The following is a 27,868-nucleotide window of genomic DNA, read 5'->3' on the forward strand; positions in this document are numbered from 1 at the left end:
TAATCACAAATTATGCCACAGTCACATATTTAGTATGAATGAAAGAGCTTCAGAAATAGAGAATGTATTTCTGCAGCTAATTTTTTAAATCAGGACTACACTACTACCTAGAACTGGAGGTTTTTTTCTACCCAAAGCAACTGGAAACCAGTATAGCAAATATATCAAAGAGGTCTTGGGAGACCAAGGGAAATTGGGTTTCTTTGGTACAGGGAAACAAAGGGAATTCGGTTCTTCCTTTTCTGTGCATCACAACATATGTTTGTTAGTGTTTTCAATATCCCCAATAATTGGGGAAACGACAGAAATCCTCTTAGAACAAAGAGATAATCAAATCTGAGAATGGTATAAAACACTAGATTTTTCTGCTCTAATCTCCCGAAGTTCCGAAAAACGGGAATTGATTATGTTCTTGATCCACAGTCTATGAAGACCTCCACATTCCCTAACTGAAGGGATTACAGGCATCAAAAACCAACACTGGAGCTCCTTTCATTGGGAATCTCTTCCCAAACAGCCCTTGATTAACGGAGATGAAAGTGGAAAGGCCTTAATGCTTCTGAAAGAACCTGCCTGACAAAAAACCCAAAGCAAAGCCTATCTGGAAGAAAAGGATTGTACGCTCTGTTGACGTTGTCGGTGACCTCCTTTAAGCCGTCCTGGCTGGGATGAATAGCCTAAGTCACCAATCCATTTTACGACTGCTCAATCTGAGCCAGGGTTTAGGCAGCGTGTGCTGCGCAGGCTCCGTTCATCTCCCTACGAGTCAGAATACGTGGAGGGCTGCAATCTGCTCATGCCCAGACGACAAAGAACATCCCTCCCATTTGCTCTAATAGAGGACTGCGTTTATTTAAGGAGTGAATTGTCCAATTCAAAGAATGAGCAGAGAAGTTTCAGGAAAAATACATAGATTCTGCATTACTCAACTCCCAGCAGGTTTTGCTCTTTGCAGATCTCATGCAGAGGTAGCAGAAATATCAGATGCTTTTTTCTTCTCAATTTTGACCATAACACTACCTTAAGAATTGGCTCTAACTAATCCTTAGTATATCCTTTAGGAAATGAAAATAAACCCAGCAGGAAGAAAAATCAACTATCAAAAGAAAAACTGTAAGAGGGAGAGATGCCATTTGTCTTTCCGCTAATTCCTAGCATTACAGGCCCACGGAAAAAGAAAGAATACTCAAGTCTCTTGGAAGCTGTGCAATATTTCTTCTACTTAGTGTTTAATCCCTTCAGGAAACACAGCAAGAAGAAGAGGAATGCAAACAAATTTTAAGAAGCTGTGTTAGAGCAAATTTTTCTTCTTCTAGTTCTGAGCACTTTGTTGAGAGTGATCCAAGAAAAGCCCTTAATGTTTAAAAACATTTTAAGTTGATGGAAAGAAGCTCATATTTATAAGCACTGTTTAGAAAAAAGTACGTAATTTCATTAAGAAATGGTTTAGTTTGTATCGCTGTGTTTTTAAAGTTCTTTTAAAGTTGCTTTAGTCACAGGTGCTCAAACAGCTCTGGAAGCTGGGTTTAAAAGGTTAAGATCTCCAAGTTCATTAATGAAGTGACCATAAGATTCTGTAAAGCCACTTTCTAAAAATGTTCAAAGCTGTCATTTGAGACACCTGGGAAGCCCTTCTAAACTAGTCAGTTTAAGCTTTCAGGAACACAGTGACAGGTTTTTTCTGGAAAAAAATAAAAAAAAAATAACCAGGAAGAATAAAATTCCATGTATGGCAAAGTCAGAAAACCCTTAAGTTTAGATGCCAACTTCGAGTAGTATTCTCAGTAGAGCTAGAACTTCCTCCAGTCATGTCATCTCAGCACATTGAGGTTCTGACTCCAAGATCACCCTGCACAGGGCTGGCAGCCCTTCTCCACCCAACAGAGCTCAGCTCCAGCATTGTGGGGGGGCACCACACACCCCCCGCTGCTCAGAAAGATGAGAAAGGGGAAAGGCGAGGTGGTGGACAGCGTAGCCCGCCTCCCACTTCATCGTTTTTGCGGCAGGAACCGAAAAGTCAGGTGTGAGGAGAGGATGGAGGCTGCCACGCAGAGCAAGGGGAGCGCTGGGCCAGGCCCATTGGAACTGTAGTGGTGTATTGCCTTCTTTCATGACCCACATCATTTGGTTAAGTCTGAACTGAAAATATACCCATAAAATGGAACAGTCGTTTTAGGAGGATGAGCGGAGACTTCTCGCTCTCTACAACTCCCTGAAAGGAGGCTGTAGCCAGGGGGGGTCGGTCTCTTCTCCCAAGGAACAGGCGATGGGACAAGAGGAAATGGCCTCAAGTTGCGCCAGGGGAGGTTCAGATTGGATATTAGGAAAAATTTTGACACTGAAAGGGTTATGAAGCCTTGGAATGGGCACCATCCCTGGAGGGATTCAAAAGATGTGTAGATGTGGTGCTGCGGGACATGGTTCAGTGGCGGACTTGGCAGTGTTGGGTTGATGGTTGGACTCGATGATCTGAAAGGTCCCTTCCAACCCGGGCAATTCAATGATTCTATGATAAGATCCAGGATGGGAAAAAAAAGTAATATACAAAGTTCACTAAACACATTAACCCTGACACTGAAACAGCATCTACATAATAGCAGATAAAGACCTGTCAGAAAGTGAGCTGTAATAATGTGCTGATTCCCTCTGACAGAAAGAACACTGGAAAAGGGATTCCCTGTGAAGAGAGTCCTTTTTACGTTTTAGTCAATGCTTGTATCACTTTTGCATCTAAAAGGTATGCAAGCACTCTTCTGTTTCTCCTCATCTTCAAGGTTAAAAAAAGACATGGTAGTAGAAGAAAAGGATTTGCAAATGCTTACCGAGAAGACAAATTAAGTCACATCTGTGCCAGCAATATAGCTCTAGGTAAATCACATCAACCAACTTAGATGTCTACTCCCTAGCCTAGGTAATACTCTGGAATAACAGACTACAACGTTTTCCCACTTTGTGCAGAATTTGATTTGCCCTGTTTCTGTGAGTTTAATGGAGAAGAGAATAAAAACATATAAATAAAGGATGAATACTAACTGCCCTATTATTTTTCCACTAGTTACCATAACAACAATCAGTATTGATTAGCACATCATATACTGTAGTACCCAAAATAAATAGAAGTTCTGTTTGTGCAAAGAGGGAAAAAAAATAAATCAAAATAGCTCAAGATGGTTGAAATGATTAATGTTAATTCTTAATAAAGTCTCTAAATATGTTTGACTTACAGAATATTTTGTATCACATTACTTCTGAATAAAAGTGATGTTACCATAAAAATGTGTGTTTATAACATGCTTTTCACAATATGTTCATTTGTTTGCTGTAATGCAAAAGCTACAGCAGCTTTCAGAGCTCCCTGACCACTAGATGTGGAAACCCAAACTATCCAGTAACACTACATTGGAAAGAAATCGCAAACAATTTAATTGAGAAATTCTGATATAACCATGAATAGGTATACATTTCTGGGATAACTATATTTAATAAGTGTTTTTTCATGCGACGAATGAGATCTTGGGGCCACTTTCCCTAAGAAGTACGAAGATGGAACAAACCAACCCAACCTTTCAATGGCCCTTGTAAAGGTCTTGAAACGTTATGTGTTTCAATCCTTGATGACCCGGGGACCTACTCCGAATCTTTTAATAGCGAACAATTAAACATCCTAACGCTCAGCAAAAGTGAAACTAGGACTTTTGTCGACTTATATTGCTGTCCCAGTGCTCGGTGTCTCCTTTACGCACCACTTTACTCTTTCAGAATAGGAACACAGAAACGCGATGTACTTTCTCTGCTGCTCTGAACAGACAGCTCTCTTTGTAGCCACTCAAAGAATGTGTTCTGCAATCTCTCATAATTTAATCACTGTCAGTCATAACAGCCTATTGTGAAAAATAATCCACTCATTTATTTTATCATCAGTGCACTCAAGCGTGGTCAATTTACGAGCAGCAGTGTCACATGTATCAGCCACGAGAGACCCGTTACAGAGCTGCTGGAAAGTCGGTGAACAAACAAGTTGCTTTCCTTTGATTATCCATAGGCTAAATCTAGAAGTCTCATGGTCTCTCGTGCTACTTTCAGAAGAGAAACAAAGGAAAACCTTCAAGAAATAGTTTTACTGTTTATTTCAACACAGACAGTAGGCCAATTACAACTTCAAATTTTAATATTAAATTACAATATTAATATATAACCTTCAAATCAGGTGCTCATGGAAGAAAATATTATCATGTTATCATCACAGCAGCTGACAGGTCCTCTGATAGAAGCAGCATAAGCTGTTCGTGCTGAGAGACCAAAATCACAGAACCACAGGATGATATGGGGTTGGAAGGGACCTCTGGAGATCATCTAGTCCAACCCCCTGCCAGAGCAGGTCCACCCAGAGCAGGTCCCACAGGAACGTGTCCAGGCGGGTTTGGAATGTCTCCAGAGAAGGAGACTCCACCACCTCTCTGGGCAGCCTGGTGGTGCCTCTTCCAAGGCTCTGCCACCCTCACAGGAAAGAAGTTCCTCCTCATCTTTAGATGGAACTTCTTATGTTCAAGTTTGTGCCCGTTCCCTCTTGTCCTGTCCCTGGGCACCACTGGAAAAAGACTGGCCCCATCCTCCTGACACCCACCCTTTGAGTATTTATAGGCGTTGATCAGATCCCCCCTCAGCCTTCTCTTCTCCAGACTGAAAAGACCCAAGTCCCTCAGCCCTTCCTCCTACGAGAGCATCGCTCAAAAGCACTGCTGCCGTTGGAAGTGCAGGAGTTGTTTGGAGCTGCAGAACATACACGAAGACTCAGGAGCCACCAGGCTGTGTGACAGTCAGGGGCTGCAAAATAGCAGTCAGATAAATTAATTTAACAAGCCCTACTCACACACTCAGGTTAACGAAGTCGTGCAAGCAGTATCAGCTATGAGATAGCGCTAAGACATCACTAATCCAAGATTCGTTACTATATATTTGTAGTTACTAACAGACAGAAATATCCTCCTACACGAGACATCATACAAGTTTCTACTGTAATAAAAACTGGTCAGAAAATAACACAGATTCTTGTAAATACTGAAGCTTTGTAAGAATTTGCAACTGATAGTTTTTCAAATTGAGTGGTTGAAAAAAATAATAATAATGATTTCACATAGAGTAACTCATTGAATCCCGCCTTTTTTTGTGCCATATGCAGAACACCTGCACAACACCCAGCTCCTTAAAGTTCTCTCATCTTGTCCCTTTTAAGACAAGTATACAATTAATAACAGAGGTTAAAAAAAAAAAAAAAAAAAAGCCCAATTTCCAGTGTTAACATTTGCAGTCAGGATATGCAGATAAATCTAAGTTTATAAAGAAACCCAAGTAAAGAAGCATCGCTGTGAGCACCCGGCCCCTGAAGGTCCTTGGCAAATACCAGAAGTCTCACCCACTCAACCTTCTGGCAGCAGCTTGATGCTACAGGGTGACATAGGGCTACAAAGATGATGAGGGGCCTGGAGCATCTCTCTTACGAGGAAAGGCTGAGGGACTTGGGTCTTTTCAGTCTGGAGAAGAGAAGGCTGAGGGGGGATCTGATCAACGCCTATAAATACTCAAAGGGTGGGTGTCAGGAGGATGGGGCCAGTCTTTTTCCAGTGGTGCCCAGGGACAGGACAAGAGGGAACGGGCACAAACTTGAACGTAGGACGTTCCATCTAAAGATGAGGAGGAACTTCTTTCCTGTGAGGGTGGCAGAGCCCTGGAAGAGGCTGCCCAGAGAGGTGGTGGAGTCTCCTTCTCTGGAGACATTCCAAACCTGCCTGGACACGTTCCTGTGGGACCTGCTCTGGGTGGACCTGCTCTGGCAAGGGGTTGGACTGGATGATCTCCAGAGGTCCCTTCCAACCCCCACCATTCTGTGATTCTATGACCTCCATGGGAGACACGGCAGACATCACGGACATCCTGCCAAAGCTCTGCTTACTTATCTGGAGAAAAAAAATGCAGAACTGCAGATGCTGACAATTTGGAAGGCTCTCTGGTTTGTATTATGCTGTGTCCCACAATGGACCTGAGCAAACCAGCAATGCCACCCTCACAATGTACAGAGATTAGCTATTTCTTTAATTTTGCCAGAAAAGATTCCCAGACAAACCAGAGGAAGTTTCTTGTTTATTGCAGTAAGGTTTGACGATGAGTCAGAGTATAATTAATCTTCTACACGGACACTCAATCCGTTAATACAATGCACTCCAGTTAATTACTAGAGCCAATGTACTGGGCAGACACTTAGGTATTTCTTGTCTTGGAGTGAATTCTGGCTGCTAGAAGAAAACTCACTTTGAATGCAACTGCTTTCATAATGCAAGTTAATAAGTGACTTCCACAAGAAATCCACAGCGTATCAGAGATGTCTAAGACAGTATATATACACATCAAAACTGGGATAAAGAGCATCATGACTACTCCCGCACTTAAGGCATTTATTTTAACCTCTACAAGTGTTTGATATCATGAAATATGACTTTTTTCCAGTGTAACTGAAAATTATATACTTGGAGTTATTTCTGTATAAGCAAAAAAAAAGACCAATAGAGCAAAATTCCTGCTAACTTTCTCACTAAGCTGCAAATCACTACACCATCCAACTTTCAGGTGTCAAAACTAGAAAGGAACAGAGCAGCACCACAACTACCTGAGGGAACTGAAGAACCTTTAATTAAAGCCAATACTTTAAAGGAAAACTTTTCAGGCTCCAAAGGTTACTACTGTCGAATTTTCCAAAGGAGTTGATGAGAAGCAACTTTTCATGCAGTGTTCAGTTTTAAAGTCTGCCGAGCCCTCAGAAAAGGCTGAGAACAAAAGCTGGAATTTACTACCCAATTAGGTCAGACACAGCAGCGCCTCGACAAGCAAACACCAGCAAATCCACCAAGCCTTTGCCATAGTTAGTCTCTCTAATTCAGAAACATTTGCATTTGGGACTCGGGCACTAAAAACGTAATTTTGCTATGTGTCAATTAAAAGATGTAAATTCTGAACAATACAGAGCAACACAAAAATCCACCCACAAAATAAAGCGGTCAGGCTTCTGATTAGAGGCCTGGAGCATCTCTCTGATGAGGAGAGGCTGAGGGACTTGGGTCTTTTTAGTCTGGAGAAGAGAAGGCTGAGGGGGGATCTGATCAACACCTGTAAATACTCAAAGGGTGGGTGTCAGGAGGATGGGGCCAGTCTTTTTCCACTGGTGCCCAGGGACAGGACAAGAGGGAACGGGCACAAACTTGAACATAAGAAGTTCCATCTAAACATGAGGAGGAACTTCTTTCCTGTGAGGGTGGCAGAGCCCTGGAAGAGGCTGCCCAGAGAGGTGGTGGAGTCTCCTTCTCTGGAGACATTCCAAACCCACCTGGACATGTTCCTGCGCAACCTGCTCCAGGAGGGCCTGCTCTGGCAGGGGGATGGACGAGATGATCTCCAGAAGTCTCTTCCAACCCCAAATCATTCTGGGATTCTGCAATTCTCTTCAATAAAAGGTGGGTTTTGGTTGGTTTGTTGTTAACATTTTAACTTTGTGTCCCTGGTACCTCACTGATCTACAAGCTGTTTCCTACCAGCAAGCAGGGATGGCAGCCAGACTGCGTACATCACCACATACAACTCATACAGGTATTTAATATAAATTACCTATAAACTCCCAGAAGCTGCCACTTGTCACTTCTGTAGAAGTCTTGAATTGCAGAATTAAACCTGAAATGTAATGTTGTTTTTCAGAAGTGTCTCTGTGGTCTTAAATATAAGACAAATACATTTATAGAAGACTTTAAAAAGCCTAACTAATTAACTCCACTTTACCCCTTGAGCAACAACGTGTAATTTGCAATTACAGCAAATGTAGCTCCTGGCAGCCTAGAAGTGGCTCCTCTCCTGACTTGACTATCAATATCAGGCTATCACAGGGGCAAACGCAGTCGCCTAAATCCCCACTAGTCATAGGGACATCACAGCATCATCCCGAGACTCAGCAATGGCAAAGTGGGTCCACCAGTGTTAAACCAGGTTTGTTTCAATGTCTCTTTAAAATGACGCGTACTTCTGAAATTTTCAAAATAATTAAAGGGATACTCACGATAAGGGGAAAAAAAGAAAAGAAAAAAGTGACCAGACATATTGAAAAGAAGATACTTTTCTACTTTTCAAAATTCTAATAAATTGACACAATGCAACTGTTTGCATCAGACTCCATAAGACGACAAGAAAATTATTCCACGGAAATTAAATTTTCAAAGAAAACTTACTTCATGTTGGAACACACAGTACCTTCCTCTGCAACAACTGACTGTTCAATATCTCTAACCTAAGGCTGCCTTTGGAATATAGTGTAAGTTTATAAACAGTTCCAGTTTAAGGTACACTGCATTGCTGAAAATGAGATATGGCACTACCTGCATTAAAAGTTACAGGGGATGCATTTGATCATTTCGGAACTCGTTGGCAGGACAATCCCAAGACTGACATCCAAGTAATCATGGAATTGTTTTGGTTGGAAGAGTTCTTTAAGATCATAAAATCCAACCATTAACCCAACACTGCCAAGTCCACCACTGAACCATGTCTCTCAGCACCACATCTACACGTCTTTTAAATACCTCCAGGGATGGTGCCTCAACCACTGCCCTGGGCAGCCCATTCCAAGGCTTCATAACCCTTTCAGTGGAGAAATTGTTCCTAATATCCAATCTGAACCTCCCCTGGGGCAACTTGAGGCCATTTCCTCTTGTCCCATCGCCTGTTCCTTGGGAGCAGAGACCAATCCCCCCTGGCTACACCCTCCTTTCAGGGAGTTGTAGAGAGCGAGAAGGTCTCCCCTCAGCCTCCTGTTCTCCAGGCTGAACACCCCCAGCTCCCTCAGCGGCTCCTCACAAGACTTGTGCTCCAGACCCCTCACCAGCTCCGTTGCCCTTCTCCGGACCCGCTCCAGCACCTCAATGTCTTTTTTGTGGTGAGGGGCCCAAAACTGGACACTTTACTTGAGGTGGGGCCTCACCAGTGCCCAGTACAGGGGGACAATCACCTCCTGAGTCCTACTCACCACGCTGTTCCTGACACAGGCCAGGATGGTGTTGGCCTTCTTGGCCACCTGGGCACACCGCTGGCTCATGTTCAGCCGAGAGTCGACCAACACCCCCAGGTCCTTTTCTGCCGGGCAGCTCCAGCCACTCTGCCCCAAGGCTGCAGCGCTGCGTGGGGTTGGTGTGACCCAAGGGCAGGACCCGGCACTTGGCCTTGTTGAACCTCATCCCATTGGCCTCGGTCCATCCATCCAGCGTGTCCAGATCCCTCTGCAGAGCCTTTCTACCCTCCAGCAGGTCAACGCTCCTACCCAGCTTGGTGTCATCCGCAAACTTACTGAGGGTGCTCTCCATCTCCTCTTCCAGGGCATTGATAAAGATATTAAACAGAAGTGGCCCCAATACTGAGCCCTGGAAACACCACTTGTAACTGGCCACCAACTGGATTTAACTACATTCACCACAACAGACACAACAAATACTAATGACAAATTCTCTTTAAATCATTGTACTATAAAAAAGGTTTTTTACTCCTTGTAAAGGTGAACACTTAGTACCTCCAGAAATATTAGGAAGAAGCAATTTTGACAAGTGAAATTTTTAGTAGTAAAAATTTTTCTGTTGTCATGACACAACCACTTTTATTCCAATATTAAACTAGTTATTCTGCATTACCTTTTTTGGCAGTTAGCATATTTGATTTCTAAAGTATTTGTTGAAGGAGGTTTTTTTGCAGAATGCTGTTTTCTACACAGTGGATTTACTGGTTTGGCCAGTTCATCTGATTCCAGCGGTATCACAGGTCAAGCACCACATTTCTCAAATTACCTTAGCTTTAAGTTTTGTACACGTTATTGGAACACTAAAGCTTTTCAAGATTCCTTCAACCTTTTCTCGTATTTCTAGCATCTTGATATGACAAAGAAATAAAGGGAAACATTTTAAAGAGAAGCCAAGCTATCGGAGGAGATGCATGATATCACTTCTTATGAATGCAGTTTCAAAAGCGAGTCACACAGACATTTAGTTTTTCAAGATTTGTCTTTTCTCTTAAAAGACATGAGTCACGTGACTGAGTAAGCCCATTAACCATTTAATTAATTTGAAAGTTTAGGGACAGAGCGGCACAAATTCTCAGTGCTACTGATAAGACTAACTTTTTCCAGTCGAATTCATTTTTGCTGCAGTAGCAGCACCGGCTCCCACTTCCATCCTTCCTCCCAGAGTTCAGGAGCCCCAGTGACCTCCCAGCCTTACTGCCCAGTGACTCCAGTTCCACCGCCCCCATACTGTGCTCCTGGTTCCTCTCTCTCCAAATTTCCAGCCTGAGAGCTTCCCAGAAGTCAGCCCAGTTTCAGCCAGGTGGACAGAGAGAGGTAAGGGTACCGCAAGAACCAAGCCTCGCTCCAGCTTGCCTCTACCGCTTACATCAGAGAGGTAATAAATACCAATTGAACCTCATTTTTGGGATGAGTAGAGGAGGAAATCAGGCTAACACTACTACAGAAGCAAAACAAAAAGAAATTAGTTTGTTTCCAGCTACAGCTAAATTATTACAGTGAAATATTTCACTGGAACCTCCCAAAGTGCCGCAGGAGACATTCTTCTGCGTAAAGCTTGCAATTACTCTACAAAGCTGTACTATAAATTCCTCATCCCTTTACAGCTGTCTCTGTGTTTACAGCTACACTTAACTGAACTGCTGCCATCAGCTACCTGCGTTTTACACACTCAGGCTATATAAATTTTAAGAACTATTGTCTGACATCGGCATTTTCCCTTCAACACTGCTCTTGGCATCGGCAGGATCTGTAACTTGCCAGGACTTCCCATCCCTAAGTTCATTCTTAAGTGTTTAAAAACTCTTCTCCACTATTTTCCACAAGCCGTCAGTCATTAAGAGCTTTGCAGTTTAGTCAGAATTATGCCATAGGCATAAAGTATTTTCAATAGTAATTTCAAAGGGTTATTTATATTTAAAGTAAGAAGCATTGTTCCTTTCATCCAGGAACACCAAAGAGGTGGACGACTGCACCGGTAGGCGAAAGCGCACCATTTTTTAAAGTATGGTATCCATCCAGTTATATCCTGCACTGATACCCTTAAAAAAAAAAAAATTACAGCTTTTTATTGCAGTGCACATCAAGTGTGCCCATCCCTAACCAAGGTAAGGACGTTGGGTACCATCTAGTAAGGCTACAATTACTCAAGACGCGTTATGCATCTCTCTAGCTGATGTCTAAAATGAGCTTTTTCACGTACCTGATTTAGGAAGAAGCCACCTAAACAGCTGACTACAATAAACAAGGGACAATCTCTCTGTCTTTGTAGGACACGCGGAGAAAGCTGAAGCAGCCATCTCTGATGTGAAAGGGGGGATACAGGGAAAGCGTGCACAGGGGCAGAACTGCTGCCAAAAGAATTATAACAAGTAATCAAACCTTTCTGTTCGTTTCTACGCTATAAAGACAAGAGACAATCTGAAAAATAAATAACCCTTTTCTGCTAATTAATACCAACTTAATGAGTGAGCTATATGATATGGTTAAGTCAAGTAGTAATAGTAATATATATTTCATCTTGTCTATGGCCACAATCTCTTGTGAAATACCAAGTCCTCAGAAATGAGATTCAGGATCCTTGACTCCAAAGATCTCTCTAGAGGTAAAGATCCAACTTTACAAGCTGTGGTACCAGCTTTGGGAATCTACTTTTTGAATCTCCGTATAGAGAAATCTAGTCCCATGAATTTCATCAGGAAGCAGCACAGACGCAGCAGTGATGTTATGAACTCAATGCTCAGACTTCTCACTAGATAAAAAACCAACCCTCCTTTATCTTCATGACTAAGTCATGTTTAATACCTTGATTCTAATAAGATACAAACCACTTTGCATGTGGTAGATAGAAGTGAAACTACGGAAGACTCTACAGTTATTTCAACAGTCCTTTTATTGGCAGCGCTTCAGTGCTCCCTTGAAGAAAAACAAACACATTGTTGTGTTAATCCAATTCCTTTGAATTATGGAGAGTAGCTTCTATACGCACAGTAACCAAAGCTTTTACTCTTTGTAGCTTCAGCATTCCTTGTTCCAGACTTTAAAAAGCCACATTTGAGATCAAACCACAGACTAGCAGATACGTGATGAAACTGAGCTAAGAGCACCAAGAATTTGTTGTTGTCAGACATTTCACACCACTAAATACATAGATAGGGAATTTACATGCCACAAAAATACACCCCAATGCATAGTTTACATGAAGTTAAAAAGCATGTCAGTAGATAAGTTCCTATTTTAAGTTAAGATGCTATTCAAAACCTAAATTCCTCCTTTGTATTTGAGAAAACTGACTGGCTTTAAAAATCTTCCTTAAAAAACACAAAAACAAACAAACAAAAAATCAACACATTTTTACCAAAACCAGAGCATGTATTTAACTGCTCCATAAAAGCAGTTTACAGTCAAACAAGTTATTCAAAATATTCCTTATATATTTTTCTCCAGTACTGCAAAGAATTAATTTAAACATTAACAGGGATATACTACATTTTAAGAATCAAGCTTTACGCATCTTAAAGCGAGTTTTAAATACAATAAAATATGCTTGAAGACGTAAGTTGGAAAGACAAATGTGATTCCATGATCCGGTACTCTTCATGTTCATTCCAGAGAATGATGATACAGTTTAGTTGTAGATGGAACGTTTCCATCAAATTTCAGAACTGTATTCTATTCCAATGATTTAGAAGAACATGTTTACATAAAATACTCAAACTGTATTAACATAACACTTTAGTTACCTTATTAAGCCTTAATAAACATTTATATTAACAATTTAGAGGTTTGGTTTTTTTTAAAAAAATGCATAAAAAAGGTACTTAACTCTTCTAGAAACCCAGAGGATACTGGACATCCAGTCTTTCCCACACAAATGCATCTACTCTCATCATTTGCCTCTCTTCACGCTTCAGGAGTTTTAGCTTAAACATACTAAATGAAGTATTTTAATAGCACTGTCATCACTTCACAAAAAGCTTTAACAGAAAACATAACTATGCCCAACTATTTTTGCCCCTATTCTTGTGCAAATAGGGAAGCCACTGCCACCTTAAATGGAACAGAGCTGATCACTGACTGAGGACTAAGTTCACGACACTTTGGCCCCAGAGGAGCTTCACAAAAGATTTAGCCATATACTTAAAAATTGGAAATAACAATCAACTTTGCATTTGATAAGCAAGAAAAGGCCGCGTACAAAATTTCTGGAATGCCTGTGTAGGCAATGCCATTTGTAATTCTGGGGGCTGGTGCACTCAAACAATGGTTTATAGAAGATCTTTCAGATACAATTAGATTGCAGACCGTTGGTTCCATCACAACAAGCCCGGAACATCCTCAAATTTAGGCAATATTCACAGGATATTTAACTGGGATGCAGAGAGGGTTACTACCACCATGACCATCTTCTTGCCTTGTCCAGCTATTCCTTACCCTCTCCTTCCCCAGTGCACTAGGGAAGGAAAAGGAGCCAAGGAGACCAAATAGCACCCATCCCCAGGGAACTTTCTCTCCCACTGCAGGCACTGGGATTTATAATCAAAACTGTCTGGGACTCAGACTGCTGCTAGTGTTGCCTGCAATGTTGGCAGGCTGTTAAAGTTACAAAGAGAGAAGTATGTGCCAAAATATGTACTCTTGCTTGCCAAGCATATAATCCTGATGCATACTTCCTGATAGGAAAAGGATTTAATAAATATGAGACAATTTCCTTTTCCCTCTGCTTCGAAACTATCTCCTTTCCCATGTGCTTAAGGTCAGAGAAAAGAAAAGGCAAAGCTTCCACATTTAAATGCAGCTCAGTTAATGCCCAGCCTGGAATACTCAGCTTCATTTGATCAAGTATTTTCTTAACGATGCAGATGACAACCACCATGACAAGTTTTGGAATCTAACCCAGAGTCTCTGTCTCCCATTACTTATGAAACTCTTCAAAAGATGTTGGAGGGTTCGATATTAGGAAGAAATTCTTTCCTATGATGGTGGTGAGACACTGGAACAGGTTGCCCAGAGAAGCTGTGGCTGCCCCATCCCTGGAGGGGTTCAAGGCCAGGCTGGATGGGGCTTGGAGCAACCTGGTCTGGTGGGAGGTGTCCCTGCCCATGGCAGGGGGTTGGAACTGGATGGTCTTTAAGGTCCCTTCCAACTCTAACCATTCTATGATGCTATTATTTATTTGGTGAATATGGCCCCGGGTGTCGCCAGGCCCACTCTAGTGTGTGGTCTACTAGTAGGTCCTCCCCTGGTCTGAACCAGTAAAGGAACACCTGTGAAGGACAGTGGGTTTTGTACCTGAGTCATGGCATGTCCTAGGTTGATGGACACCGTCTAATGCTTAAAAAAGGCAACAGAAAGCTAGTAGGTAGAAAAGCAAAATAGGGAATGAAATACCAGACGGCATTATAGTGCTGAGACACCCCGTTTGTTTCGTTACTCCAGCATGGCAATGTTCTGGCAACTCATTTAGTACAACGCCATATGAATGATACTAGTAAAATACTAAACAAACCAAGGCTAGGATTTCAAAAGAGTCCTCGGTAAGTAAAAATTAAGGGCAGCTAACAACAAATTCAAAAGATCTTGTTGAAGAACAAATGTGAAGGAAGTATTAATAACTATGGTAAAACTCTGCATCAAAAATAATCTTAATGCATTTAAGAAAATTCCTACTTTCATAATAAGGCTTCCAAAGAAGAATAATCAGTTGTCATTTAGGTCTAACAGAGAAGAGTTGTCCAGGGACTAAAAGACGCCCAGCAAATGATTTAAGTGTTCCTAAGGAAACAATCATGACTGTATTTTCCCTAACTCACAACATCCTTCTGCTGGTTAACATCTTTTCCGATTTGTGAAAAAGGAGGAAATAAGACCTTTTACTCATGACAAGCTGTCAGAGATCTCAGTTCCTAAATAAGATATATTCAGCTGCGCAAACTTAAAAGCTTACAGAGGATACAGCAAACCAGTTGACACGGTTTTTGGAACAAAAGTCAACGACACGCAGCGTGAGTTTGTGTCGAGCAGCAAAACCCGTCTGACAGCAAAAAGCAGTCTATGAATACTCGGTTTTACCAGAACCAGTCTTGAATTTGAATTCTTTACCATTAACCATTCTCGAAGCAAAAGGCAGGCAAAAAAAGGGTAAACTATTTCAGAGGGGGAAAAGCCTGATAAAGTAAATCAGAATTCTCAACTGAAACTGGAAACATTAACTTCTATTCTCCCAGTTACAAGATTTCCGTAACTGCTGTGCCCCACATACCGAGTTTAAGCCCCATCTGACATCTCCTCGAGACACAGCTGTACAAATAAATAATGATCAAAACGAAACAAAACAGAAAAAAAAAAAAATCTCACCTTTGCTTTAGAAGCTAAGTCACTTAACTTTTTATTTTTAACCATCAGTTTATAAATCACAAGCCAGGCAAACTCTTGATGTATGAATGTACACACATACTTCAAGTAAACCCTATTCTCTGCATTGATCTTCTTTTGACTAATCCTCTTCTACCCTGTGACTACCATCTGAAATACCTTACACGAGCTTAGAAGCTCGTCTTCAGAACCAAATACTAACTCTGTGTTCTTATACGGAGTTCCAAGGTAATCATTGCCAAAACATACACGGCCCATCCGTGACAGAGCATTATAATTAAGCTTCTTGACTTGGAAGAAGAGAAAGCAAAAGTATAAATCAAGTTACAATACTCTTGAGGCTCTATGGGGAAAAGAAAAAAAGCGAAGGGTCTTTGGCATCTTATTACAAGAACTCAGCAGATCTGATTTAGAACTCTCATAACGGCATCTCAACCTTTTCTGAAAGGTCAGGAGATACCTCATATTTAATAACACTCCCATCTCCTAATGCTTACGTATGCTGCAGAACAACATGGATACAACAGCTGTAAGACCACCAAAAATAAAATCATTAGAAAACATTCAGAAATCTCTTAATGCATCAATCTTTGCATTTTTGTGGTAAAAGAATCACAATTTTCACTACAATAAATCCCTCCCAAAAAAGGTACTTTTCTGCCTACCCATCAACTGCTGTATTTCAACACCTTCTCCTGTGCAAACTGCTGGCAATGATTTTAGAAAGTCACTATAACAAACCATTGCGATGCCAGAACTTTTTAACTGAGAAGTCACACAGTTTAAAAATATGGTATTACTGTAGGCAATGACAGTATATCATAATCAGAAGAGATCAGTTCTGCTAATTAATACTCCTGTATTTCCTACACGTTCTGTAAGTCAACAACAGCAACAGTCAGTGAAGATGTTTTAGAAATATTTTAGCTTTATAGACCGAGTTAAATGTTTAAGTCAAAATTCCCTACATACGAGGAAATAAAAAGCATCCACAGGAAACAGAGAAGCATCTTCCTGCTCATGGCTTGTTGCTCTGACTCCAATGCCTTGTGAGCACAAAACCACAGTAAGGCAGTCATTGCGTTACCCCAGGCTGCGAGTCTCGTCTCTTCGCGCTTTTTCTGCTTTATGCTATTCCAGAACAAGCTGCTGGTCACATCTTTGCACTGTGACGCCAGACAAAAAGCCACAAAGCCTGCTGGCTGCAAGAAGAAGAAAGATGAGCAGCATTTACCCATGAGGTAGAATAAACGAACCATAGAACCATAGTTTTGGGTTGGAAGGGACCTTAAAAACCATCCAGTGGCTCCCCCTGCCCTGGGCAGGGACACCTCCCACCAGACCAGGTTGCTCAAAGCCCCATCCAGCCTGGCCTTGAACCCCTCCAGGGATGGGGCAGCCACAGCTTCTCTGGGCAACCTGTTCCAGGGTCTCACCACCCTCACAGCAAAGAATTTCTTCCTAATGTCTCATCTAAATCTCCCCTCTTTCAATTTAAAACCATTACCCCATTACAATACAGCTTACCCTAACAGAGTACAAAAGGCTGCAGAACAAGAACTACAGACGACTTTGGAACAAAAAGAAAAAAAAAACCACCCTAAATAAATAAACAAAAATCACACAACTTTAGATTCCTCCTTTTTTTTCTTACTTCCCACACCAAAGTTATGCCCCCCTTAGCCCAGCAATCAGAAATGGAAAGCCAGTGCAAGCCAAAGCCCAGGAGCTCGTACCCATGCACACCTCACACCCATTAGTGACTTTTCTCTGGCTGTCACTTCTCCCTGAACTTTAAGAACAGTTTGATCATTCTGCTTGGTTCCTCAAAATTTCTACGCTAAAATCTGCACGTGTGTTTTGAAGAACAGCAGCAAAACAATAAAGCATCGAAACGATTGAAAGAAGTAACTACAACCCAATCAGTGGATCAAACTGGAAAAAAATCGGATACGATGCACATGGTAAAACCCGTTAGCCCTTTGCAGAATTACCAGCCCTTCGGGGGTACCAGCATCACAGACAGTTTTGACACGAGAATGACTCGAATACTCTTGAGAAGTCAGCGTAGCCCATGGCAGTGCTTCTCAAGCGCAGAGACAGGTCAGTAAACAGAAAGGTTTTTCATGCAAAGGAAGATCCACCTCAAAAGATAACAAGGCATCTCCCTCCGTCCAGCAGGGGGAAAGGAGAAATAACTATTTTTGAAACAAAAGAAGTGCTTCACGGGTGCATATTCAGCTTAGTTGGATGTTGAAGAGTCTTTATTCTGTAACCATGTTGAGGTAAGGTCTGCATTAGATTATCTCTTTTGCCCTAATAGCTACATTGCCTATTTCTAACCAAAGAATTCTGAGGTGGCTGCTTCAATTTTAGCTGAGCCCTGAATGTGATCACCTTCACGTAAAGCAACAAGAAGCCTTCCTTATTAAAACAGTGTAGCGTTTTAAAATCCCAGCTGTGGATCAGGTAATGTTTTACTGCTTGAAGCTGAGACAAAGAGCTCTGCGTCCATTTGCAGGTATCGCCATCAGACCGCTCTCAACTCATGACAGATGTTTCTTCAGCCATGAATAGCCGAGCAGAAGCCATCCTCAGTTCTTCAGTAGGACAGGACTTTGCAAACATCAGTAGTGTTTACTTTAGAGTCAATTCAAGGGGAGAACAAAAAAAAGACAGGGGAACAGAAGAAAATGAAGCGGGGAGGAGGTTACAAAGGGCTTGGAGCTGAAACAATGGAGGGGAGAGAAAACAGGGGGAAGCAGTTATCCTTTAGAGGATAAACTGAATGGAAGGGAGGGGATAGAAATCATTTGCAAGCCCAACTTCAGTTGCTTAATGTAACCTCCATAGAGACTACAGACTCTCAGCCACATAGTTTAAAGGCATAAGTCGTTTTTAAGTTCTTTTCTTGTTTTAAAGGTCCCACGATAGGAGCAATAATTCAAAAGTACTATCCTCGAACGATCCATGGACAGAGTTGCCCGCTGACATCACTACTTCGATGAACTCAGATTTAGTATTGGAAAAAAAAAATTACAATCCAGTGAGTGGCCAAATTTGTATGTGCAAACATTTGAATAGCAAGATAAGTATGATCAAAGGTAGAAAAGTCACACCCTGCTCCCCGAGCTCACCAAACCAGACCAAGAAATAATGAGTCACAGTCGGAAATGTCTCAAGTGTCTCCAGCTCCAGTTCGCTCCTACAGTGGTTCATTTTCCCTCCATGCCATCACGGTTCTCATAGTTCTTATTTCAGACTAACAATGCTCTGCAAAAATATCTGCGTTTAAAGAAAACAAATTTCTGTATTTATGCTACTGAAAAGGAGAGATAACTATCATTTTCAGCTTCCAAAAATCTGATGGCAAAACATAGTTTGTCTTCTATAAAAAAAGAAAACTGTTAATACCCAAACAATCGCAAACAAACAACTAGAAAAAGGGCACAGGTGCAATTCCCATTAAAAGAAGAATGTTGCTGTCCTAATAATAATATTTAATACTCACGAAGCTTTGTTTTGACAGATGTCAAAGTTGCTATTTCATGACTTTGTTTCTCTTTGATTTTATAAAATAAATATACACTGCAAACTTTCCAACTTTGTTTCCATACAGAATTCAAACTAACAGTGTTCTGTTGTGTGAGAAAGTTACTAGAATAACGGTGTGGAAATTCTCTTACTGAAGTTTCTTGGTATGTAGAGGTTTGAGTATCAGCTGCATTCTTGGACTATCAGAGAATAAAACTACACCTGAGCACATCTGGGAAAAAAATAAGACTTAATTGTACAAAATCAGGCATTTTTGGATTTGTGTAACAAAACCAGACTAATCCAAGAGTCTCGTCTGCCATGAAACACCATCACAATGTGTAAAGTGTATAGGAGCCCCCTTCCTCAAATCAGGGTGAGATACTTTGAAGAATCAGCATCAGGTCTAAGCGGCTGCTGCGCTACTAAATCGCAGCTCAACTAATTACATATTTAAAATCACCTAACTTCACTAAAATTTTTAAGAAAACAAAATACAAAAAACAAAACCACAACAACCTTTTCCACTAAGAAGTTACCTCAAAGAAGGAAACTGCAAAAATTAATTAAAAATTGATTCAAATTTAATAGGGAACAGGATCCAATAACAAATAGAAAGTAGACCATAAGAAAATAGCACTCAAAGAAAATACAATTAATTCCTAATAAGGGAGAGACGTGTTTTTACTAAGGTTAGAAGCAAGCAAAAAAAATCTCACACGCTTTAAAAGCTTCTTATAGAAGATGCAGGAAATTTTATGTCAACACCATTTTCATGTCAAGCAGCCTATCTTTAAGTTTTTAAATAAAAGTACTGGTTAACCATCTCTCCTAATGATGACCCATGAAATAGACAATACAAGAGACTGACAATATCTTAATCAACTTGTTTTCTTAGGTTCCTGTTCACTCTGAACTCCAGGGAAGTTGTCTGACCTACACCTAAACAAGAATCATAGAACAGTTTGGGTTGGAAGGGACCTTTAAAGCCCATCTAGTCCAACCCCCCTGCCATGAGCGGGGACATCTTCAACCAGACCAGGTTGCTCAGAGCCCCGTCCAACCTGACCTTGAATGTTTCCAGGGATGGGGCAGCCACAGCTTCTCTGGGCAACCTGGGCCAGCATCTCACCACCCTCAGCATAAAAAATTTCTTCCTTCTATTTAGTCTAAATCTCCCCTCTTTTAGTTTAAAACCATTACCCCTCATCCTATCGCAACGCACCCTGCTGAAAAGTTTTTCTCCAAGCATTTTTCTCACCTACAAGAGAGGACTGAAGTGTTCCCAAATTCACTTATACAGAGTTTCATTTCTGCTTCGGTAAAAGAACAACATGCTGGTAAGAACGTAAACTTCTAAACTTCAGAAATGCATCTTACCCTCCTGAATGAAAATATTTCAACGCATTAGGAAAAAGTCACAAAGGTCTCATGTTGTACGGAAACACTATACGCAGGCAGGGGGGAAGAAAATAAATACATTTTCTGCAAGTGCACAGATCTCATTAAACTTTAATGGCTTTCTGTGACACATCCTCAAGCACACAAAGAGTAGAAAAAGCACAATGTGAAAGTGAGCCCCAATATCCAACAGTTTAAGTTAATTAATAATTAGAGGTCCAAAAGAGATTCAATATTAAAATCACTTGCACTTGGGGTTGATCCAAGCAGCCGCCCCTGACCCATCCATAGCCAATCTCTTCTCAAATATCACTGCAACAAAAAAGTTGCAAAAAAGTTGACCAGAGGGGACAAAGCAGCCCTTGGACCAAACACGGACTTACTTAAGTATGAAATTTATGCTATGTCACTCTTTGGGGTTTTGGCTGTGGGTTTGTTCCTCCTCTTTTCCTCCAGACCTTGGATTTGCTTCAGACTCATGGTCCTGTAATGCAACATCCTATCAGGAAAAGTACCCCAAAAGCCACACAAGGAAAAAGAATCCGGACCTCTGAGAGAAGATCAATGGTACACAGGCTTAGTAATTTGCCACATTTCTTTAATTGATTGATGATGGCACAACTGCACTTACAGTATTAAAGTAGAGCACTTAAGCAGAACTTCAAAAGGAGGAAGCCAAACAGAGGATATAAAACAACTTCTTTCAACTGAGGAAACCGCAAATAGTTCATTTACAAATAGTGTCTACAAAGTACAAAACACTGCACTGAACTGCACTTTCAGATTCGAAATTGAAACATTCAACCTCAAAGGAGTTTGCAGGAGATACTCAGTATATTCTAAAATACTTTATTAATGAAACCTTGCTTTTGCGAGTAACTGGAAGCAATAAAAATGTTTCAACAAATGTGAAACCCAAGTGTGTATTTATCATCAGATTTTAGTTATGGTTTGGTTTTCAGAAGAAGCAGGATACATGCTGAGTCAACCAGAATTTCAAGCTCTGCCTATTACCAATTCAAAAGCTTGCAATAAGAATATATATTTTAAATCACTTATACAGGATAACTGAGTATTTCAAATGAGAAAAGGCTGTTCTGATTTTCCACTGTGGTAAGAGCTCACATCATGCATTTTAAATACATACTGGAGAATGTTATTAAAAATACAAAAACTATGTTCTTAAAACGCTGTAGTCAAATTCTTATCCAGGCCACTAAAAAGAATACCACAGTTATAGTCTATACTTCTCAAGCCACAGCAATGGGATAGCAGTAATTTACAGTAAAATCTGGTGTTACATTTAGCTGTACAACGCTACTAATTACAGAGTAATTTCAACAATAAATATTTGGTTAAACTCTGCTTTGTCATCAGTGCAAGCAATTTAAGACGAAACTGATCTTTCAGACAGTCCACACTTCTTTTTTAAAGTCTATTTTTACTTTCTGGTAACTGAACATCTTTTCCAACAGACCATTTCTCCAGAACTAGCGCTTTGCAAACACAAAACCGCACAGACAATGTCAGGAGCAAAAGGGAAGGCTGCAACCTAGAGCACCAAGGCAATCCATAGTTCCCTTTGAACTGTCCTTAGCTAACCCTATTTTACTATTCAATGCCAAAGTCTTCTAACGATGACCTTACAGAGCACACAGGCTCCATCACTGAGGAACAGCAAAGTAAATTAAAAGACAGACCATATCGCACCCTTCAGAAAGAATCCAGGGAGGAGAAACCAAGACACAGAGGAATACGAGCACCATGGTAGATGTAACATCAATTAAAACACTCAGTTAACCCCTCTGGACGCTGACAAAGAAGTCTCCAATTTTAAAGAAAGGATCCTCCTGCAATGCTCCTTCACAACAAGGTCTCTGAAAAGCCAAGCTACTGTTAACAAAAGCGCTACAAAGATAAACAGCAGTAATACCTTATCTCCATCAGAAAAAAAAACCCGACCAAAAAAACCCACCAAACCAGAACACTACTGCCCGCGTCCGAGAAGGTTCAGAGCCATCCAATCAGTATTTACACAAGAAGCCAACTTAACAGGGGTCACGCCTCCCAAGCAGCTCATTCTTGAGTCCTCTCACGAAATACCATGCCACCAAAGGCAGTTGTGCTGCGCAGAGCAAAACAAGTCTGAAATTCTCCTTTACTAGACCTCATCAACAATATCTACAATCGAGTCCTCTACTCTCATAAGAGCAGAAAAAGATCCAGCCCCAGCTTTCCTCCAGAACTAGGAAAAAAAACCCAGGGTACAGGAGTGTAGAAGGCAAGAAGGGGAAGAGAACTATTGGAGAAGGGAAACCGGATTTCAGTTTTGTTTTGTTGGGGTTTGAAGTTTTACAGGTCGAGTGCATAGATTTCTTCTGACTGTTTTTATTTTCAAAGTAGTATGTCAAATGTAAGGAACCGCAAAAAGAATATAAAAATGGAGAAACAAAGCCACGAGCTACGCTGGGACATTAAACCATCAGACACTACTGCAACGGAAACAAACTTTTTTTCCCCAAGTCCGTTAAAATAAACAATTACACATTCTTGCTGAGCTGTCCCCCTTGCATTACATGCAAGTCTCTAATTCTCATGCCGTACACAGAACATACGTTTCTCATTTCACTGGCCAAACAGAACGGCTTTTTTTTTTTTTTGGATTTCTCCAATAGTAATTAATCAATATTCTATTGATATGGCCTTCACTTCATCTGTCAATCTTTCCAAAGTACTCGAAGACGAGATGAAGCCTTTCGAGGAAGTCAGTCACTAGCAAAATTACTTCCACAGAAAAGTTTATAAAAGTTTAAAGGTTTATATCACAAACTTTTTGATTAAGAACTTAAGGCTTGCTAAAAGTCAAAATATTTACCGTACCATCAATATGTTCTTGCCAGTACAATATTACAAAACTGACAGCTCAAACCATGTAAATTTATGGCATCGACAACAAAAATATTTGAGAAGTTGAAACAAAACACAGAACTTCACCTATTTAGTAAATTCCTACCATGAACTTTCAGATATTAAAAAAAAAATAAATCACAAGTTACCTCTAATTCCAATACAAGTCTTGAAGATGAGTAGAACGCAATCACCTGTGACAACTGGATAACAGCACAGTATCTTCTTTACCTATAAAAAGTTAAATTTGGAGTCAAATTACACCAAAAATTATCCCGTCAACTGAGTGAATTAGAAAACCAAGTGAAATTGAACTGTGCTTGAATGATAAATATATGTTTAAAATATACCTTCCAAATAGGAAGGGAAAAATACACAATCGTTTAACTTGCACTTGGATTTTATCTCTTTTAAAAAGAATTGTGTGGCAGTCATGACAAATCTAACGCTCCTGGAGTCAAGAGGAGCCTTTTCTTGCCGTGCAGAAGGCCAGAAATAACCCCTTATGATGAAATAACCCGGGCTACAACACTATCACACACTCCCACATCCCCTGTTCTTTCTCCCGTCCTCTTTCTTGTGGCCAGCCATCACGTGAGCACACAACGAACGGTTTTCCAACACTGCTTTTCTTGGGATAATTTTGCCTGCAAGGAGGAATAAAGCCCACCTTCCCTCTCCTCGCTCTCCCCCAACGGAAGATCAGTTCCAGAATGAAAACACCGTTTGAATTAGTACATTTTTCTCAGGAAAGCGTTCAATATTGCTCTAAAAATATCTAGTGGCAAATTAACTATACACTATAACCTTTGGTAAAATCGTTTTTACCCTACTGAAATTTACACATAGTAAACTAAAACGTACAAAACTTGTCCTCTTTCAATAATTAGAGCGATGCTGTAAACTATGGACATAATTATGAAAAATGTAAGTTATTTAGATCCTTTTCTGCCACAGAATCCCTTCAGAGCCACTATCAGCTGCTCTCGCCCACCTTACAGGTACATCTATCACCACTTTATTTTGCTCCCTCCCTTTTTAATCCTTAAATAGGTCAATCTTTTGTACGGAGACATGTTTCCCAGTTCTTCTAACTCTTCAAATTCTTTCACGTTATTATCACCAACTTTCTAAAGTTTAATGCCAAAAGCGAACACAGAATTCAAAAAGGAATCCCATAAGCACCAAACACAGAAAGATTTTATTATCTTGTCATATAACTTATGTTGGTTATATACTTAGATTTTTTTGAATGACTAAAAGAGATCTTATGTTCAAGTTATTAATCACAACCCATAATACCTCCTTTAAATGTCTGTACATCCCAGAACATTCCCGTTCTCCACCCATGACCCACGTTCTTCATCCTTAAATGCGCGACTTGGGAGTTGGCCAAATGAAAAATGCATGTTTTCCCTATATTCACACTCACTAAATGATTCGGATCATATTAAATCCAATAAATACTACAATTATTCTTCGGGTCACCCTCTCTAAACGAGAGCTACGCAGTGCTGTCACCGAAACCCCGCAAAGAGACATCCACAAGCCAGGCTGGCTTCAGAGACCTGCCTTCGTTTGCTCCTACTTTTTAAGTTACATCAAAAAGTGGCAATAAAAATCAGAAAATATTAACTGACCGCAATTGCTGGAGATTTATCAAATTAGAAGTGGAATAAAAGATGCATTTCCAAAGGAATGAAGCCTGGAAGTTTCTTCCACGTGGCCCTCGCTGTCAAGAGGTTTGAACTCTCCCTCTTTTCCACTCGCAGCACGTGCGCATGCAGAACATAGACATTTTTGAAAGTCTTGACTAGACCACTCTAAACAACACCGTTAAAACGCAAGCTCCTCTGCCACGGGTACAAAACAGTTGAAATAAACTTTGATATCCTTAACCTCTGAAAACACGGAAGGGAAGGTCACATTCTAAGCCCAAAGGGAATCAAACTCAGCAGAACGCTGCAGTTTCTGCAAGAGAAAGCAGCTCAACTTCCCACGGTAGAGGTTAACAGCAGATAGAAAACGGCACAGGGAGCAGAAATGGAAACTTTTTGGGAGGGAGGAGAGCAGCAGCTGAAGCGGAACGTTTGGGCTGAACATCCTTTCAGGGATGTTCCTGCAGATCCTCTCCTGGCCTCCCGGGATGTCGCAAAACTGGGTCTGTTCTATAACTGCCCGGTTATAGCTTAGGGACCGAATTCAGCCGCCGGTTGAAACTTAACAAGATGATGACAAAGAGTGCAGCTTTATTTTTTAAGCCAGTTCCTGATAAAAAAGCACTTTGCCATTTCAAACTCTCCAGGCCTGGAAATATGCAAGTTTATGAGAATTTGCTGAAGGCTAAGTTTTCCAAAATTATGCGTTTGTTGCATTTCACTAACACTCTGGAAGCACTCATGGTAGCAGACAGGAAAATGAGGCAGTAAAGCTAAGCAAAGCACTATATGTCAATGAAAAAGCTATAAATTACATGGTTTTAATTAAAAATTCACCTTAGACAGCTTTACAAGAAGAAAAAAACCATCCGAATTGAATTGTTTGCTAGTCGTTACCGGTATCAAAGCACCTTACCCCGAGTTTACTCCCTAGCTGGCTGTTACTTGTTCCCTGGCAGTGATTTATTTCAGAAGCTGTTTCTGGAAATCATAATCATTAAGATGACAAAGCCTCAAACCAAGTCCCTTTATGTCGATCAGCAATCATTCATACACTAACCTCCTTTAAGTCCACTCTCGCCATACACACGCGTGCACAATACTATTAACATCAAAAGGGATTAGCTTCAACTCAGTGGGATCTTCATCTGGGGAAAAATGCCGCACTAAAAACGTTACCACGGCGTTAATGGCTCTTTTGAGAGCGTTACGACTTCACAGTACTGTAATCAAAGCCTTACAAAAGAACAATAATAGGAAAAGAACTTCGGATTTAAAGTTATAAATAACACCTCCAATTTTTTTAAAGACCTCGGCGCATTACGTGCACACAGAGGCCAGGTCATCACATCTTGAAAGGTGGACTATTTTTATTTTTTTTTTTTAAGTAGCAGATAAAGAACATACCATAGGATTCTACACTGATTTTTATTCTAATCCCGAAGGGGAAGGAAATTAGGAACGTGCAGGGATGTCCTCAATTTCACCCCCTGCCTAATTACTGATAAACAGCTTCAGTGCCGGGTCCTATTTAGCTCATTTTTCTGCAGTTGCTCACTCACAGCTGGAAGAGAGGAACAGCCCCAGATGCAAACAGATGAAGTTAGCAGAATGAGGAGTGCTGTTCTAGGAGGCAATAAAAAAATAAAAAAAAAAAAATTTAAAAAACCCCTCCTCTCCTGGCGCAGCGCGACGGGTGCGGGCGAGTCAGCGGCACACATCGGGAGGGATTTTGGGGGGTCGGGGGGACTCATTCCTCTCTGCTTTGGCAGCCTCGGAGCGGGATGGGGGAGACCCGAAAGCGCAGCAGATGCGGGTCCGGGCCGGGGCCGCCCGGAGGTGCCGCCCCCCGGCGGGGCGGGCGGGCGGAGGCTGCGGGCGCTGCCCGCGGCGACAGCCCCGCCGGGGAGAGCGGAGACGGGGCGGCGAGGAGCGGGCACCCAACCCCCGCGAGAAGGAAGGAAGGAAGGAAGGAGTAGCCGGCCCCCCCTCAGAGACCCCCGTCCTCCCGCCCGGGGAGAAGGGAAAGGCCCCACCGGGCGGAGGGGGGGGCTCTCCGCCGCCGCGGCCGGCGCTCCGGACACGCTTCCTCGGGGGCCGCTGCCGCCCCCTGCCGTCCCCGCTCCTCCCACAGCCGGCCCCGGCGCTGACAGCCCCCGACCGCCCGGGGCCGGGAGGAGGGAGGGAAGGGGTAGCTCTGCCCGGAGGACGAGCGCCCGGCCCGGCCCCGCCCGCAGCGGGTGAAGCGGGGAAAAACGCCGGCGGGTGCGAGGCGTAGCGGCGGCCGCCCCCCCCTCCCGGTGCACAGCCGCCCTCCCCCGCAGCGCTGCGGCTGCCCGGCGCCCTCCTGCCCGCCATCCCCCGCTCCTCACCGGCAGCGGCAGGAGGAGGCCGCGTTCCCCCCGGGACCCGCTCCCCGCCGGTACCTGCCGCCACAACGGCCGCCGCTCGCGCTCACATACGAAATTGAAGTTCCCCAACCGCAGCCGTCAGCCCCAGCCCGGGAGAAACCCCCCGCCGGCCACGCCCCCCGGCCAATCAGCGCCCCGCCCGCCCCCGAGCCCCGCCCCCGGGCTCCTCCTCAGCCGGGTCTCCTCGGCGCCATTGGCTGGGGCGGCCGTCAATCGTCCAAGGGGGAGCTTCGCCCACGCCTTTCCCCCCTCACCCCCCCCGCCCCTCCCTGGGCCGCCTCCAACGGCCGCTGCCCCTCAGGGCTGCGGGGGCTCCGGCCCGGCCGGCGGCTGCGGTGGAGCGGCGGGGCCGGGCTTGGGGAGCGCTGCTGGCGGTCTGGGCCCCGCTTGGGCGGTGAGGTGCCGCTGTCCCCGCAGCGGAGTCTCCCCGCAGGCCCGTAACCCGTTGGCGTGAGGCGGAACGAGCCCTTGCCGTGCGGAGGAGG

The 27,868-nt window shown here is 42.4% G+C and overlaps 1 protein-coding gene across 1 annotated transcript in view; it reads right to left on the reverse strand.

Annotated features, from left to right (window-relative positions):
- Positions 1 to 27,454, reverse strand: part of EPB41L2 (erythrocyte membrane protein band 4.1 like 2) — a 111,276-nt gene extending 83,822 nt beyond the window's left edge. Inside the window, exons 1-2 of the mRNA XM_074144631.1 lie at positions 27,345 to 27,454; positions 23,464 to 23,545 (exon numbers count right to left, since the gene is read on the reverse strand). The gene's annotated coding sequence lies outside the window, so the exon portion shown is untranslated. The remainder of the gene's footprint in view (positions 1 to 23,463; positions 23,546 to 27,344) is intronic.
- Between the last annotated feature and the right edge of the window lie 414 nt (positions 27,455 to 27,868).

Source organism: Numenius arquata, chromosome 2, assembly GCF_964106895.1.
Source record: "Numenius arquata chromosome 2, bNumArq3.hap1.1, whole genome shotgun sequence".
NCBI lineage: Eukaryota > Metazoa > Chordata > Aves > Charadriiformes > Scolopacidae > Numenius > Numenius arquata.